Below are 21,321 nucleotides of genomic sequence, written 5' to 3' on the forward strand. Positions count from 1 at the left end.
TGGGGAGAAGAGAGGAGAATGGGTTTGAGAGGGATAATAAATCAGCCGTGATGGAATGACAAAGCTGACTCAATGGGACTAATTCTGATCCTAGGTCTTATGGTCTTATGAAAGGAAGAGGGGCACGAAAGGAAGGTGTGGTGCAGGTGAGAAGAAGAGAAATGGTAACAGGGGAGCCAGAATGGGGAATGGAAAAAGAGACAATGGGGAATGGGAAGAAAATACCAGGAGTTAGAGAAATCGATGTTCAAGTCGTTAAGTTAGAGGCTACCCAGATGGAACATGAGGTGTTGCTCCTCCAACCTGAGAGTGGCCTTCTGTTACAATATTTTGTAATACAATAAGGAAGGTCTCCTTGGAGATGGATGCAATATTTATTCCAAAACCAATATCACTAAAGCAATTTATTTGAATGATATTTGTATCGCTTCAACAGCTATGTGTTTACGAAAATTGTTGGATAAGTGCAACCTTCTCTTTTGAACAGGCTTTGTAATCTCAAAAGTCTAAGATTGCTTGTACAGTTGCTGAATGGCTATTTCCTGAGGATGCAGCCTCAAACCATAGAGCCATATCTGCAAGGTAAGAGACAAGCGTTTTAGCACTAGGCTAAGGAGAAACTTCTCTACATAGAGGATCATGAATCTTCTAAGTGCTCTGTGTTAGTGTGCTGAGGATAAATATTTAAGACTGAAATTGATAGATCTTTGGATGCTAAGGTTATCAACCAAATTGTAATCAGATGAGAAAGTGAATGGTGGAGAAACTCAGAGGACTGTATGACATTTTGCAGCTGAATCGTACAAATCATCATAAGCAATGCTGAGCTACCTCCATCAACTGTTGGCTTCACATTCATGAAACAATGCAAAATCTTTTTCTTAATGAACAGTGGCTCTGTCATACTGAATTTCACAGTTAAAGGGACAGAATTTTGTTGTCACTGTCTAATTTATAGGAGGAAGGTTAGATTGATCTTATAGTAGGTTTAAAGTATGGTACAACATCGTGGGCCAAAGGGCCTGTACTGTGCTTTAATGTTCTTTGTTGCCTTCTGCTACACTGAAACCTGTACACATAGCACAGTGCTTAGTTATCCAAGATGAGCAATCATCAATTATCAACCTATTTCTTGCTCAGTAAATTGTCAACTGACTGAAGGTTCCAGAAGATTTCTAATGGAATAATAGCAAATTTTGTCTAATCAAATTAATTTGTTCTCAAGTGCCCATCCGTGGGTTTCTCATCAAGGGATCGAAAGTGGAAAGTGTGAGCAAATTCATGTTCCTGGGAGTCAAAGTCTCTGAAGATCTGTCCTGGGCTCAACATAGCTATGAAGGCACAACAGTAGCTATATTTCATTAGGAGTTTAGGTATGTAACCAAAGACATTTGTAAATTTGGACAGATTTATCATGAAGGGCATTCTGATTGGCTGAATCACTGTCTGGTATGGGGGGGGGGTGCTTTAAAAAGGATTGAAGCAAGCCACAGAAAGTTGTAAACACAGTCAGCTCCATCATGGGCACCAGCTTCCCCAACATACAGGCAATCTTCAAGGAGCAATGCCTCAAAAGGGCAGCATCAGTCGTTAAGGACCCCCATCACCCAGGACATGCCCTGTTCCCATTGCTGCCATCAGGAAGGAGGTATAGGAGCCAGAAGGCACACAACTAACAATTCAGAATAGTTTCTTCTCCTCTGGCATCAGATTTCTGAATGGTCATTGAACCCATGAACACTAACTCACTACTCTTTTTTTCCTCTTTTTGCACTGCTGATTTAACAAAACACATACGCACATGTACACAATATTTTTCTCACTTTAATTTACAGTTTTTATTACTGTGTACTGCAGTGTCCTGCTGCCATCTAACCACAAATTTTATGAAATATGCCAGTGATATTAAACCTGACTCCAATTCCCTATGTGCTTGAAGTTCTACATACCTTAATGTTTCTTCGGTTGAAACAACCTTAGATACAGACTGACTGAAGTTAGAAAAGTGAAATCTCTGCTGATTATGACCTTTTGGGGATGGAGTGAGGTGAGTAGTTGGAGTGCTGATAGGATGTTGCAGTAAAGCTGGTCATTTTTCACCCAGACTTTGCGATTCATACTGTATGATTCTGTGGTTAACCCACCGAGCAATGAAATTAAAGCAGGAGAATAGGGGCAAGAGCAAAAATAAATCAGCCATGATGAACGGCAGAGAAGGCTCAATGGGCCGAATAGTTTAATTCTGCTCCTGTCTTATGGTGTAAGTCCCTTAGTTGTCAACCGTCAACGGGAAAAGAAACCCAGACTAAAAGCATTAATTCTGCCAATTAATCTTCTCTGTGGCTGCAGAAATTATCTTGATCAAAGTAATCTGCTCTTATAAAAGCTAACGGATTCGAGAGAAAAATGCAGGTTGCATATTGGTCTCAGCCCGACTGAGTCTAAAAATGGGAATTTCCTTCCCTTTGCCTTATTGCCCCATGACACATCCTCAAGTCCCATTGGCTCTGCTCTTGTCACCACTTAATTATGCTGCTTGATTGTGCTGAATCACAAAAGATTCTCTGTTAGGATTGAGGTTAATTAGGTTGTATGTAAACCTGAACATAGTTTCACCTCAGCAAAGCCCGTTCGGAGTCTGGTGCATTTAGGGATCATTGGTCCCTGAGTAGAAAATCAAATGATCTATCAATGATCAGTATTTGATACTTGGTCAGTTAACTAAGTGAAGATGCAGTTTGTTAACACAAATAAACTGCAAGTACTCATTCTGGCATTGCCATTATTATAATGGGAGTGGGTGACTTGCAACCTTTCCTCTGCCTTATTCACACACACCTCTTCAAATCATGTTTTCTGTTCTGTGTGGACACTGTTCTACCAAGTCCAGGACTTCTTGTTTGTGTGTGTACTGATATTCCAACTAAACACTTGTGCCTAGAATTCTCTCAGCACCTACAATGACACCTTAAACTGTCATAGGGTGGTAGACCAATGAGTTTGGATCAGGTGGATGTCACAAGTTAGTTGGGGCCCAGAGGGGCATCAGTCAGTAAATAACCTTTTCAGAGAGTGCTCAGTAAACAGACTCCTTTCTCTCTCTCCATCTCTCACACACACACACACACACACACAATTGCCTTGTCATTCTGCTGTCATTGTGCTGAGTGTGCACACTTCAATGTCTTCCCAGATATATCCTTATAATGGCTGAAGAACTTGGGTTGGCTTTATGGTGCTTTTCTTGCCATACACAGGTGAACATTCCATTTCCTTAATAATGGGGATGTGCAAATGTGAATATATTGTTTGTATACACTACACTACAGAATTATCTGCCATACTTCTGTTTATTTTGCAATGACTGTAACTACATTGTGGAGTGCATCATATTCTAATTCATGTGTAGTCTTAAAAGTTAATTTTGTGGGTAATTAAAGATGGTATGCCCTGGTGCCTAATTAACAAGGTTTCTCGCTTCAGTCGCAGAGAACGATCCAAGCTGCGGGGAGTTCACACTGGAGAAAATTAGTATGGAGCTATTATTGTGTTTTCTGCTGGAAAACATTTTTGTAAATATTGACAGTTTTTGCTATTTTTGCTAATTTTTATAAGTTTGATTGTTGGCACACCTAATAACCACCCTTGCACTGAATTGCTAAGCGACTCCAGCCATCTTTTTCTTTGGTCATAACCTATGTATCTAACAATAATTTTCAGAGGACCTACATTTATTTCATTCCCAATGCCCACTATGTGAAACAGGCTTCTCAGGTGCTATGACAATATAATGAATTTTTGAAAGAAAGGGCAGTGTATGGGGTAAAACATTTTGACGCTGATGAAATCCCTGGAAGTAGTCTCCAGTTGTGTGCTACTGACTACTGCAGAAATCCAAGTTTCTCTGTGTGTTCCATGCTGGACACTTGAAGGAGACCAATACAAAATTTGAACATAAACTTAGTATATTAGTTGCTGCTTTTCCTGACCTTCCTTTGCATTCCATTTTTCATTGAAATTTGATCAGTACTGCCTTAAATTATCTTTTTATATCTTTTGATTATTTCATTGAAAAAAAATCAAAGACCTGTAATTTTAATAACTTCAGGATTGCTCATTAAATTATGCAACTAACTAGAGTATGGGTGGCATGGTAGCACATAATGGTTAGCACAATGCTCTATCGTACAGATGACCCTGGTTCAGTTCTTGCTGCTGCCTGGAAGGAGTTTGCACGTTCTCCCTGTGACTGCATGGGTTTCCTCTGGGTGCTCCAGTTTCCTCCCACATTCCAAACTGACGTACCGGGTGGGAGGTTAATTGGTCATTGCAGATTGAACTGTAATTGGACTAGGATTAAATTGGGGGATTGTTCAGCTCAAAGGGCTGGAAGGGCCTATTTCATGCTGTATAATAAAATATATATATTTTTTAAATATGAGTTGTCAGCATTCTATTTTAGCACTGGAAGCATGTTGACACTTGCAGGCTGTCCACCACAATCCCTGCTGTTTGGCTTCAGTGCAAACAACACGTATCACTGTATGTTTTGATGCTTTGATATATATGTTGCAAATAAAGCTGTGTACTTGAAACATTAAGGTATTCAGTGAAATGTGTCATTGGTGCTGGTGTTAGCCTGCAAGTGTCACCGTGCTTCTGGCATCAACACAGCATGCCCACACAATTTCCTAACCTTAACCCATACGTCTCTAGAATGTGGGAGAAAACCAGAGCACCCAGAGGAATCTCACACGGTCATTGGGAGTTGAAATATTATTTAAAATAGCTCTATTAAAATAATCTTTAAACAGCTCATAATATAAGGGAAATCCCAGACGAAAGTGTACAGTACAATCTATTTTTTTCTGTATATTTCTTGGGGTTAGATCTATTGTACATTTCTTCTTCATTCAAATGTGTTCTCTGGTGCATGGAACTTCACCAGTTTGATACAAAGGGTTAACTTATAAGGAGTGTTTACTTTAGTTGAAGGAGTCTAGAACCAGAAGGCACAGCCTTGGAATATAATGATGTCTCTTTAGAATAGAGATGAGGAGGAACTTCTTTAGTCAAAGGGTGGTGAATCTGAGGAATTCATTGCCACAGGTGGGTGTGGAGTCGAAGTTATTGTGCATTTTTATTATTGTTAAGTTATTGTGCATATTTAGAGGGGAGGTTGATAGGTTCTTGATTAGTAATGGTTACGGGGTGAAGGCAGGAGAAAAGATTTAAGGGGATAAAGATCAACCGTGATCGAATAGTGGATCAGATTCAGTGAGCAGAAAGGCCTATTTCTGTTCCTACGTCTTATGGTGTTATGGTATGGGTTTGATTTTCTGACAAAAGGGGTATCCTGAAATCATTTTGCACTGAAAAGTAAAATTGGAAATAACTACCATGTTCTGAATTTATTGTATAGGTGATAATTTTCTGCTGAAGGGCTACTTTCTCTTGAATCTTTCGTAGGGTAGGAGTTACAATGTCCATTGTAAGCATAAGTCATTCATATTATCTTTCGTGTTTCTGGATAAGAGGAACATCTCTGCTTGCCAGTACACTCTATGAATCATCCATATGCTTACAGACGAGGATGCATAAAGCAAAAAAATGATCCCAGTACTGAGCAGCTGATTGTGTTAGTATTCTTGGATCTGCTGTTGGCATTAACACCACTGCTCTTGCTCCCATGTTTGCTGTTTGCTGGTGTTGGATTTGCAGCATAACAATAGCTGAAATCATATAAGATTGTGAGTATAACTTTCATGAAACTCAGCATTCTTGATTCCTTAACTATTGAAGCTGCTCCAGGTCTGTGGCACACAGGAACCAATACAACACCTATCCCAATCAAAATGTAGTCTTGTCGTAGACTTCAGCCATTGCTGTTATGTTATTAATAAAATCACACCACTGCCCTCAATGAAGATGTACTAAGAGATATATGACAGACCAACAACAAAATGGTATTTTTTATTTCCTTACAATTCAGTTTATTAAAACATGGTTTCTAATTAAACTATAGCCTGTAACTCTAATGACCAACAGGTTCCATTTATAAAACCTAGGCTTCAAAAGGAGACAGCGGAAAATTCTCTGCATAGCTAGCAAGGTCAATGGATAATTTAGTCCACCTTACAAAGAGATACACTCTGTAAGTACATCCCTCTCAGGTCCTACACTGCAGTCCCCTAATACAAACATCTTTGCTTATTACTTCAGTTTAAGATAATTGGGCTGTCCTGTCATTTATTGCAAGGTTCAGAGTTGGTCTACAGATCAATATTACTGCTATTTGGGTACAAAGCAAGCGGGGGACTGCCATGCATGCTCTGCCGCTTGGAATGCTCATTGTGCTACTGCTTTCTGCTTCACCTGATATCCCAGGTATTGCAAGGTGGAGAAGAAAAAACATCAACCGAGTCAGTTTTTAAAAGGTAGCTCTCTTACGAATTGTCACTATTCTTGTCTCCACCTTGTGGTGTGCTTGAGCTGTCAATTTTATGTGCTTATCCAAACTTAAGGACTTTAAAAATATCTTGTAAACTAATTTGGGTAGAGTGGCACAACATTTATCCAAAGCCAAGTAACAAGCCCAAACTAATTATTCCTAACAACACCACCAAGGACAAGACCACAAGACAATAAGACATAGGAGCAGAAGTAGGTTATTTGGCTCATTGAGTCTCTTCCACTATTTCATCATGGCTGATCCATTTCCCTCTCAGCCCCAATCTTCTGCCTTCTTCCTGTATCCTTCCATGCCCAGACTAATCAAGAATCTATCAATCTTTGTCTGAAGTTCACCCAATGACTTGGCCTTCACAGCTGTCCTTGGCAACAAATTCCACTGATTCACCACTCTCTGGCTAAAGGAATTCCTCCTTTCTCCGTTCTAAGTGGACATCTCTCTATTCTGAGATTGTGTCCTCTGGTCTTAGAATCCCTCACCATAGGAAACATTCTCTCCACATTCTCTCTATCAAAACCTTTCAACATTTGATAGGTTTCAATGAGATTGAAAATTCTTATGAAATCCAGTGAGTAATGGTCTAGAGCCATCAAACGCTCCTCATATGATAAGCCTCTCAACCCCAGATTCATTTTTGTGAATCTCCTCTGAACCCTCTCCAATGTCAGCACATCCGTTCTTAGATAAGGGGCCTAAAACAGCTCACAATACTCTATGTAATGCCTCACTACTGCCTTATAAAGCCTCAATTTTTATATCTATTGCAATACTGTACAAAGCACAAGATTTCTTAAATCAGGAATCTTTGTATACTTTGTACTGTTCACTTACAGACCAAAACATGACTTACTGTGTAGAGGTATGGGGAAGTATATACAGAACAAATACAAGCTCGATTTTTCTACTCCAAAAGAAAGCGATATCAATTGTAAATAAGACAAGTTATTATGAGCCAACCAATCCACTAATTCTTCAGCTAAATACTTTAAAATTCAGAGATTTTGTAGATTTTAAAATAATAACAATTATATATTAAGTAAAAAATGGACAGTTACCACAAAGTATCCAAAGATTGTTTAAAATGAGAGAAAGTCAACATGATTTGAGAGGAACATGTATATTTCAAAAACAAGGGATAAGAACAAATGTAAAAAATCACTGTATTTCAGTCAGAGGGGTGAATCTATGGAACAGTTGTAGTGAGAGTTTAAAAACATGCACCACACTTAACAAGTTTAAAAAATTATTTTAAAATAATTTAATTAACAAATATAAAATACATGATTTAAAATGAATGGAATGTAAATAACTGATACTTGGAATTGGATTTTGTTTTAAAAGATTATGATTTTTTTTGTTTTGATGTGATGATTGACGCCACATATGTTGTTGCACAAGTAAGAGGGGTAGGCGAAATAAGCTGTAGCTTCAGCCTACACCCTTTCACTCTGTTTTAAAGATTTTTATTACTTAATTTTGTTTACAAAATCATCGTTGAAAATGATGCTTTTTGTTATGTTTGTACTGACAAAAACAAAATTTCATTAATTCATTCTAGTCCTCTGGAAATGAATGCTAAACATCGCATTTTCCTTCCTCACCACTGAGGCAATCTTCAAATGAACCTTTAGGGCAGGGATGGCTAACTATGGTGCATTGGATGATTAGAAGTGGCGCATTGCACCCCCATGATAATAGTAAAAAAGTAAGCCTACTCAAGCAAAATATATTAACCAAAAACCGATCTGTAGAAAAAAAATCTCTAACAGGAATTCAAGTAGCTTAGAGCTAGAAATGGGTTTTACTAATAATAAATCTAAAACTTAGCAATTATTTTTATCGATTTTATTGTTTTGTGCACATCTTTTGGTGAATGATATCTTCTTTCACATTAATCTGTTTTCAATTTAAAAAAAATGTTCATTGAGTCAAACTAGGAAAGAAGGACTTTTGTTCTGCAGTCGTTCCATAACTGTTCAATACATGTTTGATTCTTGTTTGGTCCTGAGGGGCCAGGCATCTGCACCAGCGATGCATTGCAGGTTTTTGCCAGTCAGTTTACAACTGACACTTACGCACTACGGAGTTGTGCTTTGTTCTTCCTTTGTGAACACTTGCAACTTTGTAATTTTTTTAAAATTAAGCCTTGTTTTTACATTCAGTTACCCATCACAGTGCAAAAGAAAAGTAGCAAGTGATAGTAAGCGTGAATTCAATGAACAGGGGGAAAATGAGTTTTTATTTATAGTGGGTCCATCAGGAAAACCGTTGTGCATTGTTTGTGAAAACACTTTCTCATATAATAGAAGACATGATTTTATAAAACACAACATCAGGTTGAAAATGAAGGAAAACTGAAGCTGGTGCTTGGGTCTGAGTTATGGAAAGAATATGTGATTAAGAAAAAAGGAAGAAATTAAAAGAAGACAAAATATATTTGTTAAAAGTCTCATTAAGGTAAGTAATGTTTATCTTGTGTTTATATTAAATCAATGTATCATGTAAAAATGCTAAATATGTCTATATTAGCATATCTTTACAAGAATTGAATGGGGGTAAAAGAGTTGTATGGCGCATCTGAATTTGTCTGTGAAAAAATTGATGCATGAAATGTAAAAGGTTGGCCACCCCTGCTTTAGGGAATCCTGCATGAGGATTCCCAAGTCCCTTTGCACATCAGAATTAAAACATGGGTTACTTTCCAGAAACTCTTTCAAGCAAGGCAATGTTTTACATGGTACACATAGTAGATATTGTTGAAAAACTATCATGTGATACTTCTGTATGACTTCCAGAGTCTATAATTTTCCTTTTGTGTCTTCCATGTATATGAAATACCTAAGCATGGCAATAATGCTATTTGCATAATGTTATTTAAAGATGTACAAATTACATTAATTTATATCACATGTAAAATTCAAGAGATAAATTATTGTCAGTTTTATCCAGAATTGAAAGTGAAAACAAATCTGCCTCCAACAACTAGGGAAATGAAGCAGACTGCCAAAACGCATTGATGACTTCTCAGTATCATATGGTAGCATGTCTTAGAAAGGTGATAGATGTGTCTATCACAATGATCTTGGTCCTGGCTGCAAGCCACTGCTTCAGGTCACCTGTAACTCCACTCATCTTTTTCCAGAATGGTCTACGTTCAAGTTCCCCTTTGTCCTTGGCTTCAATGAACTACAGTGACTCCCAATTCTGTCATGCCTAAAAATAAAAAGAAACTTCATTTCTGTTTTTAAATCTGTTCCCTCTCTTCCTACCTCTGTAAGCTATCTCACTTCTGAATATTCTGTATTTGAAACTGATCTTTCACAGAATTGAGGCTGCCATTGATTGTGGTTAAGGTAATGGTCAAATTCTGTATTAATTTTCTAGACTGATATAAATGCATCATATGATATTTTAGAGTATGTTATTTTAAAAGTAAATGGCTCTTAAACATCTGTTTATGCTGAGTCAAAGCCTGATGAACTGAGAGTGACAGACCATCACTGGTTTCAGATATTGTGCAGCAATTGCTTAGTGATCGAGCAGAAGCAAGGGCAATATTCCAAAATGATTTCATCTACCCACTTCCAGTTAACCTCACTTGAAATGCTCATGTGACCATCCAGGTTGCCTTCAATTAATTATGTAAATGCTAACATTTCTAAGAAGAACTATGATCATTAGAGATTCTACAGATGTTTGAAATCCAGAGTAACACACATAAAATGCTGAAAGAACCCAGCACTTCTGGCAGCATCTTTGGAGAAAAATGAACAGTTGATGTTTCAGGTCAAGATCCTTCATCATTCCTTACCAACTATGGGGATGTGACACTGAGCAGGATGAAGTTTTGGGATAAAGAAGTTGCAAGTTTAGCAATCAGAATAGCCAGGGGCTCATTGAATGGAGGGTAAGGAATACCCTGTTAAATTTCTTTTATTTCAATATATAAGGATTAACAGTTGAAGTGGATGAATGCTGTAAATTGGCTCTGGGGAGTGCAATGTTATAATAGAAACATGGCTGAGAGAAGGGTAAAACAGGCAGCTCAACGTTCCAGGATACAGATGGTAGAGGCATAACAGATTTTCAGGTAAGACAGGAATGAGTTTGTCTTTTTGATAAGGAAGGAGATAACAGCAGTATTTAGAGACAGCATACTTGGAGGATTGTTCAGTGAGGATCAACAGATAGAGTTTTGGAACAAGAGGAGAACATCACTCTAGTGGGGCTATATAATGATCCCAAATAATCAGTAGGAACTTGAGGAGCAGGTGTGTAGGGAAATAGTTCATTGCTGAGAAAATGACTGGGCTGTATTAGTGGGAAGTTTAAATTTCCTCAGTTCTGACAGGGCTACACAGACTGTTAAGAGGATGGATGGAGTGGAATTTGTGTAATGTGTCCAGGAAACATGATGTCTGCACCAACCTGGAAGCCTGAGAAGAGTTCATGTGCCCAGGAAGGTTTCCTGCATCAATAAATAAAGGTCCCCACTTAGGAAGGTGTAATATTGGACCTACTCGTGGGGTATGAGGCAGAGCAGTTGTTGTAACTGAACTAGCAATTGGGTCGCTCTTTGACTCCACTGACCATAATTCTGTTTGTTTTAAGATAGCATTGGAAAGGACAGGACAGATCACAGACCAGGATTCTAAACTGGAGCAGTGATAATTTTGAGGGAATTAAGCAGAATCTAACATAAATCAATTGGTAGAATAGACTTGAGAGCAACAGAACAAATGGCAAGTGGGAGGCTTCTAAAAATGAGATATCAAGAGTCAATGTCCCTCTGAGCATGAAGGGTAAACCTAGCACATTTGGGGAACCCTGTCTGTTGAGAGATATTGAGGCTCTGGTCAAGTCAAAGAAAGAAGCACACATTATGTTTAGGAATTCAGGGATAAGTGAATCTCTTGATGATGATAAAAAGATTGAGAATAGATGGAGGAGGGAAATCAGAAGGACAAAGAGATGGTACCAAATGGATCTGGCATATAAGGTTAAGGAAAATTTGAAGAGCTGATTATACATATATTAAGAATAACAGAGTGGGTAAGAAGAGAGTATATCTCCTCAAATTTACTGAGGTGAAAACTTGCTTGATCAATGTATTTCGCAGGGGTTGGTGTATATACATCTATTCACATTATATGTCAATGTGGAATGGCGGAATTGATGGCTCAATGGCCAAGTTTGTGGTTGATACAAAGTTAGATGGAGTGGCAGGTAGTGTTGAGGAAGCGGAGATTCTGCAGAATGGCTTAGACAGAATAGAAGAATGGCAAGGAAGTGGCAGATGGAATACAGTGTAGGGAAGTCTATAACCATGCATTCTGGTAGAAGAAATAAGGAATAGAATATTTTCTAATCAGACAAAATATTCAAAACCCAGAGGTGCAAAGGGACTAGGAAGTTCTCATGCAGGATTCCCTAAAGGTTAACTTGAAGACTGAGTTGGTGACAAAGAAGGCAAATGCAAGTTTAATTAGCATTCATTTCGAGAGGACTGGATTATAAAAGCAAGGATATAATGCTGACACAATAAGGCACTGATCAGACTGCGCTTAAGAGTAATGTAAGCAGTTTTGGGCCCCTTATCCAAGAAAGGATCAACTGGCCTTGGACAGGGCCCAGAGGAGGTTCACAAGAATAATCCTGGGAATGAAATTGTTAATGTATGAGGAGCATTTGAGCATTTGAGCCTCTGGAGTTTAGAAGAATGAGGAGGGATCCCATTGAAATCTACTGAATATTAAAAGAATGGGTGAGTCTTGACCAGAGGACACATCCTCAGAATAGAAGGTCAGCCTTTAGAATAGAACTGAGGAGGAAGTTATTTCCACAGACATTTGTGCAGGCCAAGCACCAGGTATATTTATGCAGATGTTAATAGGTTCTTGATTAGTAAGGATATCAAAAGTTATGGGGAGAAGGCAGAAGAATGGGGTTGAAAGGGATAATATATCAGCCACAGTGGAATGGTGGGCAGACTCAGTGGGCTAAATTGACCAACTCGGCTCCTCTGCCTTATGGCCTTAGGATGAAAACAAGAGGAGCTGTTTTGGAGAACATTCAAATTAGCAGGAAGAAGCTATTTGTACCCTTACAGCACATTAAAGTTTTTAAATTGCTAGGACCTCACAATACACCCTTAGCTTTGATGGGAGTTTGGAGAAGAAATACAGGTCTCTTTGGAGATACTTGCTTCAGCATTAACCACTGGTGGAAATCCCGAAGACTGGAAGATGACTAATATTGTTTCTTTGTTTAAGAATGGTAGGAAAGACAAGCCAGAGAAGTACCTGCCACTCAGTCTGACAATCAGGAATGGGAAAGTTGCTGGAGGGAGATCTACCTGCATTTGGGTAGGCAGCCTGATTAGGAGTCAGCACGGCTTTGTGCATGGGAACTCCTGTCTGATGAATCTCGTAGAGCTCTTTGAAGAGTTACAATAGGTAGACGGCGGTGGAGAAGTGAATGTTATTTATCTGAACTTTGGCAAGGTCTTTGATAAGGTCCTGTGTGGTAAGCTGATCTGAAAACTTAGGTCCCATGGACTCCTGGGAGAGCTAGTTAATTGGCTCAGAGGTAGAAATCAGAGAATAGCAATTAAATGCAACTTTTCAGAATGGAGGCCAATGACAGCTGGCATGCCAGGGGGGTCAGAATGGAACCCTTATTGATCATTATTTATATAAATGATATGGACAAGAAATGCACAAGGCTTGATTAGCAAGTTTTCAGATAACACAAAATTAGTAGGTGTTGTTGATGGTAAAGAAAATTGTCGACTGCAGGGATCAGTTAGGGAAGTGGGCTGTGGAGTGGCAAACAGATTTCAATACAGGGAAGTTTGAGGTGATGCATTTGGAAAGTCAAACCAGAGTAGGACTTATACTATGGAGGGAAAGATATTAGAAGTGTAATGTAACAGAAGGGCCTAGGAATAGGTGTGCAGAGTTCATTGCAAATGGAATCAGATTTTTATAGGTTGGTGATAAAGTCGTATAGCATGGTGAACTTTAACAGTTAAGGCACTGATTATAAGAGTCAGAATATTATATATTAGTTGTATAAATCATTGGTGATGTCATATACAGAGTACTTTGTATAGTCTTGTTCAGCCTTTTAAGATGTGATTAAAGTGGAAAGATTTCAAAATGACTTCTGAGGATGTTGCCAGATTAGAAGGCCCGAGATATAAGGAGAGGTTGGCCACACTAGGTTTTTATTCATGGAATGTAGGAGAATGAGGGATGACTTAGAATAAGAAGTGTTTAAAATTATGAGTGATATAGCTGAGGTGGATGGCTACAGTCTTTTCCCTGGGTAGTGGAGCCTAAAACAAGGGAACTTAGACTTAGGGGGACAGGAGAAACATTTGAAAAGGATCTGAAGAGCAATTATTTCACACAGAATGTGGTGAGTATATGGAATGCCTTGACAAAGGAAACTGCTGTGGCAGGTACATTAGTTTCATTTAAGAAGCAGGGTTTAGAAGGATTTGGGCCAAATTGGGACTAGCTTGGTAGTCTATGTGAGCTGAAGGGCCTGTATCTGTGCTGAGTGGACTATTTATTGGGTGATTGTAATTTACTGAAATGTTACATATGCTTGCTATCTTGTATGTGCTATGTGCTGGGACTATTGGCATTGTGTTTGCATCTTGGCCCCGGAGAACATTATCTTGTTTGGCTATATTCATCGTTATTCGTGTATGGTTGACTGACAACTAAACAAATAGAATAGAATAGAACTGAATTGAATTGAATTGAATTGAATGCATGACTTCAGTGACCCAGGTCTATTCTGACACCCATTATTGTAGAGTTTTTATGTTCTCCCCATGACTGTATGGGTTTTGCATGGTTTACTTTATTCCCTCCCATTTCATAAACAGATACACTAATTTTTATTGGCATTTCCCTGCATGTAGTGAATGGTAGACTCTGAAGAGAGCCGAGAGTAATGTTAGAATGAAATAATTTCACGTAAATGGGTGCTTGATGTTCAGCATTAATCGGTGGGCTGATGATAGAACTATAATATGTTTTAGAACAGAATTAAGAATTAGCTATAACATTGTTTTCAATACTTCCATATGATAAAGTATTTAACAGAGTCTCTTGTCCCTCTCAGATTAATCTGATCGATCGCATTCTCCCACTTATTTCCCTTTAAGCTATTCTCTCACAAATTCTCATTAACATCCACTAATTCTTCCATCAGCCTCCTAAGTATGGAGTTGTATACAATAGCCAATTAGTCAAACCATTAATGTATCTTTGGAATGTGGAAGAAAGCCATAATGTTACAGGGGGAGTATACTCTCACAGAAAGGGCTCTGGATGATGAAGTTAAAACTGGATCACTGGAGCTGTGAGACAGTTACATTACCTGGAGCACCACTGTTCCACCAATCTTATTTCATAGAATACATCGGAGAAATCTGCTTAAAAAGTATTGTAGAAACTGCTGACATTTACTAATTTAAACAAAAGTTTAAATTACACACTACACATTCAAACATGCACTTCCAAACCTGGAAGCTTGAAGCCAGTGACAGATGCGGAATATCAAAGTAACTTGCTCCATATTTGAACCTCATGTAAATTGTTGGTGGACCTTTATCCTGCTAAAATTCTATGGTATTCACATTGATAGTTTTCTCCCCGGTGATGTAAAACATGGGATCTGAGAACTCAGTGGACATTGTGGGACAATAGTTCCTTAGCAGCCTTTAATAACAGAGAAAAAAAAACATTCAACTTATTTTCCAATTACTCAATTAACTTTTAATGTTTTAAATGCAAAAGGATTTTACAAATTGATTAATTTTCTTACAGCTTTGACAGTCTACACATTTTCTGGAGACCATGTTCTGAAGTCCAGAACATTTTGTGTCAAAAAAACATATCTCTGCATCCAGGCAGGTAAATGTGGAGAAAATATGGATCCAACTTTTGACCCTACATTTCTATCAGTCTTCAGACTGAATAACACTTACAGCGTATCTTTCTGATGTGCAAATGATGTGTGGAATAAAGGCAACAGGACAACTGAAATATTAGTGAGAGATTAGCCTCCTTTCAAGGTTCAAGGTACATGTACTATTGAAGTATCTATGCAGAATACATCTCTGAGATTTGTTTTCTCCAGAAAACCATGGAAGCCGAAGAAGAACAATCCCTCATGCGCAAAAAGTTAAATCATACAAACTGCAACGAGAACATCAGTTTCCCTCCGTGTGCAAAAAAAAAAACAAATTGTGCTTACGGCAACAAGAACAGCAATATGACATAAGAAAGTAACAAAGGTCTGAAAAAGAATTTGGGCCAAAACTGATCAAAAAGAAGAAGTGACAACGGAGACACAAGGTGAAGATTAGGAGACAAAGCAAGCCAAAAAGGATGGGAAATGAGCAAAATAAAATACTACAATATAAAATTTACATCATTGTAGAATAAGATACACAAATACACACAACTGAGGAAGTCAATTCTTGTTGCACCAGTAATTAATACAACTGCTAAATAGATACTCCAATTATTAAATATGAGCAAGTGTAATCAACAGTAAATCTATATATTCTGGTAGCATTTAAAAATAGAGATTTTGAGCGGAATTTACTGTCAACATGAGGCAAATGGCAGAGTAGAATGGAGGGCCATTACAGATATTCAAAATTTAGGGTTAAATTTGCGCATTAACATTAGCATTCATTGCAAACTCACAGTTGCTTTTCAAGGAAGATACAGCTCAGAATTAACCAGACTTTGATGTCATTTGTAATATTTTGATCATGTGTATTATAAAATGCAAAGGAAATAAAATAGATATGAATGCTGAAACTGATCGGCTAGGCTCAAGAAAGAACACTTAATTGAAAATCAAATCAGACAGAAATTATGGTAATGATTGCAGGCTTCCTAAATACAAAAGGAGAACATTAAAAGATCAACTTCATTATTTGAAGATTAAGACAGTAAAGATAGGTTTTCAAGGATAAAGGCTGACACCAGCTCTGGAAAAGTGCCAGGAGCCTTTCACTATCAAGAGATATGATGATACATGCACTTCAGCCATAGAAAAGAAAAATAGATTTGAAACCTAAGGCAATGCTGCTTCTTCAATCAAAAAACAAAATCCCCAAAGGAAAGAAACAAAATATTATACACAATTTGAGATACAGAAATTTTATTTTAAATCAAAAATTGATTTATTATCCTTCTGCAATTAGATTAACAGCCATTAGATCGGTTTACCTATGTCCATTAACATTATTAAAAACTAAGAAATAGTTTCATAATTCTCACTAAAATCAGTAACAGTGGACACTTCTTCTGCATATAATGTAAAACATGTAACAATAGACAATAGACAGTAGGTGCAGGAGTAGGCCATTCGGCCCTTCTAGCCAGCACCACCATTCACTGTGATCATGGCTGATCATACACAATCAGTACCCCGTTCCTGCCCTCTCCCCATATCCCTTGACCCCACTATCTAAAAGAGGTCTATCTAACTCTCTCTTGAATGCATCCAGAGACTTAGCCTCCACTGCCTTCTGGGGCAGAGCATTCCACATATCCACCACTCTCTGGGTGAACAAGTTTTTCCGCATCTCTGTTCTAAATGGCCTACCCCTCATTCTTAAACTGTGGCCTCTAGTGCCGGACTCACCCATCAACGGGAACATGCTTCCTGCCTCCAGTGTGTCCAATCCCTTAATAATCTTATATGTTTCAATCAGATCCCCTCTCATCCTTCTAAATTCCAGTGTATACAAGCCCAGTCACTCCAATCTTCCAACATTTGACAGTCCTGCCATTCCGGGAATTAACCTTGTGAACCTACGCTGCACTCCCTCAATAGCAAGAATGTCCTTCCTCAAATTTGGAGACCAAAACTGCACACAATACTCCAGGTGGGGTCTCACCAGGGCCCTGTACAGCTGCAGAAGGACCTCTTTACTCCTATACTCAATTCCTCTTGTTATAAAAGCTGGCATGCCATTAGCTTTCTCCACTGCCTGCTGTACCTGCATGCTTGCTTTCATTGACTGATATACAAGAACACCTAGATCTTGTTGTACTTCCCCTTTTCCTAACTTGACTCCATTTAGGTAGTAATCTGCCTTCCTGTTCTTACCACCAAAGTGGATAACCTTACATTTATCCACATTAAACGGAATCTGCCATACGTTTGCCCACTCACCCATCCTGTCCAAGTCACCCTGCATTCTCATAACATCCTCCTGACATTTCACACTGTCACCCAGCTTTGTGTCATCAGCAAATTAGCTAATGTTACTTTTAATCCCTTCATCTAAATCATTAATGTATATTGTAAACAGCTGCAGTCCCAGCACCAAACCTTGCGGTACCCCACTGGTCACAGCCTGCCATTCCGAAAGGGACCCGTTAATCACTACTCTTTGTTTCCTGTCAGCCAGCCAATTTTCAATCCATGTCAGTACTCTGCCCCCAATACCATGTGCCCTAATTTTGCCCACTAATCTCCTATGTGGGACTTTATGAAAAAGCTTTCTGGAAGTCCAGGTACACTACATCCACTGGCTCTCCCTTGTCCATTTTCATAGTTAACATTACTCTATGAGCCAAAGTTCTATTGTTAACTGTTTCAAAATGAGTACATTCCCAAAATATACTTTGAAGATGAATCAATAAAAGAAAAAAAAAGTGTTTCTCAGCTGTTACCAAACTGTCAAATGCCTTTTATAGAAAACTACACAGGAAATTGAATGGTTTGACTGCTTCAAGAAAACAGAATAATCTTTTCTTTCCAATTAAAAACCACAAAGCTGTGTCACAAACTTTGCAATAAGCATGGTGCTACTAATAACTGATAAACCAAACAAGAGGATATAAATACTGTACAAAAAAACATTATTTCTGTTTCTGAGTTTCCTCATATCACTTTCCTGATTTTAAAAACCAAGAAATATTGCCTGTAGAGCCACACTGAAATGACAAAGCTTTAAAAAACTGTAGATTAACTTTCTTTGAATAACTTTCTCGAAAGATTTGATATGACTGTAGTGACTTCTTTAAAAATAAATGCTCATCCACAATTTGTTCCACATAGTTACCACTCAACAAAATCTCTTCTTCCATATTAGCCTCATCACAATTCTTTCAACTTTTATAGATATTCAGATGCAATTAAAAAGATGAAAAAGGAGAAGCTCCATATTGGTTAATCCAACAAAGTTCTTGGGAAACACCGAAATCCATTATTAAATGCACAATAAAGAATAATACAAACAATAATATATTTAAACTAAGTCAATACGGTGCTAAGAAAGGTAATTTGTATATGAAAAATCATACAGACTTTTGAGGGTATAACTTACAAGTTATGTAAAAGACATGAAGCACTGAACTAGGATTGTAATACAAAATAAAGTTTCACAAGTTTGGGGTGGGGGAAATATATCAGTATTTGTAAGGGACTGCAGGAATAAACAGTTTATTTCAGGTTGGCAGCCGTGGCCAGAAGGATGGCATACGGATGAGTATTGGGCTCTGGCTTATTTATATACTACATACTTATTTATATGCAGATTTACATACTACATTCATTATTTAGTCATGCTCGTTTGCTGATGATACAGAATCAGGTGCTGTAGCCAAGAAAGCTGAGAGGGGAATACCGTGGGGCATGGATAGGAGAAGCAAGTAAAGAATGAAGGTGGCATAAATCTAAAACTGTGGAAAAATAAAATGTGCTCACCTCAGGAGAAGGACTATTAAAACAGAATAAATTTAAGACAATAAGATCATGAGACATGGGAAAAGAATTAGGCCATACAGCCCATCAGGTCTTCGCCACTATTCCATCATGGCTGATTTATTAACCCTCTCAAACCCATTCTCCTGCCTTCTCCCCATAAGAGTCACAGAAAAGTACAGAACAGAAGCAGGCCCTTCAGCCCATCCAGTCTATACCAAACCATTTAAATCCCACTGACCTGCACCCCAACCATAGCCATCAATACTCCTACTATCTACATTCAGATTCAGATTCGGATTCAGTTTATTGTCATTTAGAAACCACAAATGCAATGTAGTTAAAAAATGAGACAACGTACCTTCAGAATGATATCACAAAAGCATATGACAAAACAGACTACACCAGAAAGTCCACATAACATTTGGCAATCCCCAATACATATCTATCTAAGCTTCTCTTAAACATTAAAATCAAGCTCACATGCACCCTTTAACTGTCACCCCACTCCACACTCTTTCCATCCTCTGAGTGAAGAAGTTCCCCCTCATGTTTCCCTTAAACTTTTCAACTTTCACACTTAACCCATGACCTCTGGTTGTAGCCCTACCCAACTCAGTAGAAAAAGCCTGCTGGAATTTACCTGTAGATATCCTTCATAATTTTGTATACCTCAATCAATTTCCCCCTCAATCCTCTACATCACAAGGAATATTTTCCTAATCTATTCAATCTTTCCTTAGAACTCAATTCAACCAGGCCTGGCAACAATCTTGTAAAGTTTCTCTATACTGTACTCTTTTCACCTTAATTACACCTTTCCTGCAGATGAGATCCCAGGTTCCTTTGTTCTACCGCACTCCTTAGGGCCCTACCAGTCACTGTGTAAGACCTACCCTAGTTGTTCCCACCAAAGTCCCATAGGATAATGTAAATGGGAAAAACGTACATAATTCATAACCACCAACATTGAATTGAGGTTCACTTTAAGAGGCTAGTCTGAAGTGATGACATTATTACGTAAACATTTTTAATGCATTTTTGTGTTTAGGTTCTGGAGTTCAATAAAGTGTGTCATGGGTTTCATTAAAACATAAAAATTCTCACCTTGCTTTATTTGTGAAAACCTATATTGGTGACGCTGCTGCTCTGGGACAATTCTCGAGTTATTGAACATGTTGGCCAATGCAATCGCTTTAAAACTACTGGAGATCTGGAGCCAAATGCCGTTGCTTGGTTTGTACAAATTGAGGCCCAGTTCGCTCTGTGAGAAATCACTGCTAGCAACACCAAATTCAATTACATGGTAGCGTCGCCCAACAATTCCACAGCTGCGAGAGCGGTGAGTCTGCTCGAAGACCCACCTAAACACGATAAATACCCATTTTTGAAAACTCACCTTTTGCAGACTTTTGGACTATCTGAGCGTGCTAAACAGTTGTTCTCCTTATGCAGTCTCGGTGATGCTAAGCCTTTGGAGCTATTGGACCACATGCTGTCTCTCCAGGGAAATCACCATTCTTTGACATCCTTTCTAATTAAGAATCCTTCAACTTCCATTTTAAATATACCCAATGACTTGGCCTCCACATCCATCTGTAGCAATGAATTCCACAGATTCATCTCCTTCTGGCATAAGAAATTTCTCCTTATCTCTGTTCTAAAGGGACATCCTTCTACTCTGAGGTTGTGTCCTCTGGGCTTAGAAAATATTTAAAGTAGAATATATTTTTAAATAGTAAGAAACTAGTAAATGCAATAACATAGTGGTGAATAGAAGAATCTGTATATACTCATACAGAAAAGCTAAATAATTTTGATAGTCAATGCAGACTTCTTAATTTTACTATTATATCTTTCATTTTGAATGGATTTTATATGTCTACCAGAAACATTCAGAAATGACTAAAAAAAGAGTTGAATGGCCTCCTTTGTTCATGCAAAGAAACCTACTATGACGAATGATTACCCCTTTGCCCCTTTGTCAGAACAGATTGCTTGTTCTTGCAGAAACATCTGCATGATGCTAATATTGAAATTTGTTGGAGGTTGGTCTTCAAGTCCCCGTCTTCAAATCTGGCCACTGTTCACAGGCT

The 21,321-nt window shown here is 38.2% G+C and overlaps 1 protein-coding gene across 1 annotated transcript in view; it reads right to left on the reverse strand.

Moving 5' to 3' along the window:
• The window catches only part of LOC132394768 (low-density lipoprotein receptor-related protein 1-like), a 1,611,265-nt gene that overhangs the window by 170,995 nt on the left and 1,418,949 nt on the right, over positions 1-21,321 (reverse strand). The window lies entirely within an intron of this gene.

The sequence above is a fragment of the Hypanus sabinus genome, chromosome 5 (genome assembly GCF_030144855.1).
Source record: "Hypanus sabinus isolate sHypSab1 chromosome 5, sHypSab1.hap1, whole genome shotgun sequence".
In the NCBI taxonomy this organism is placed as follows: Eukaryota; Metazoa; Chordata; class Chondrichthyes; order Myliobatiformes; family Dasyatidae; genus Hypanus; species Hypanus sabinus.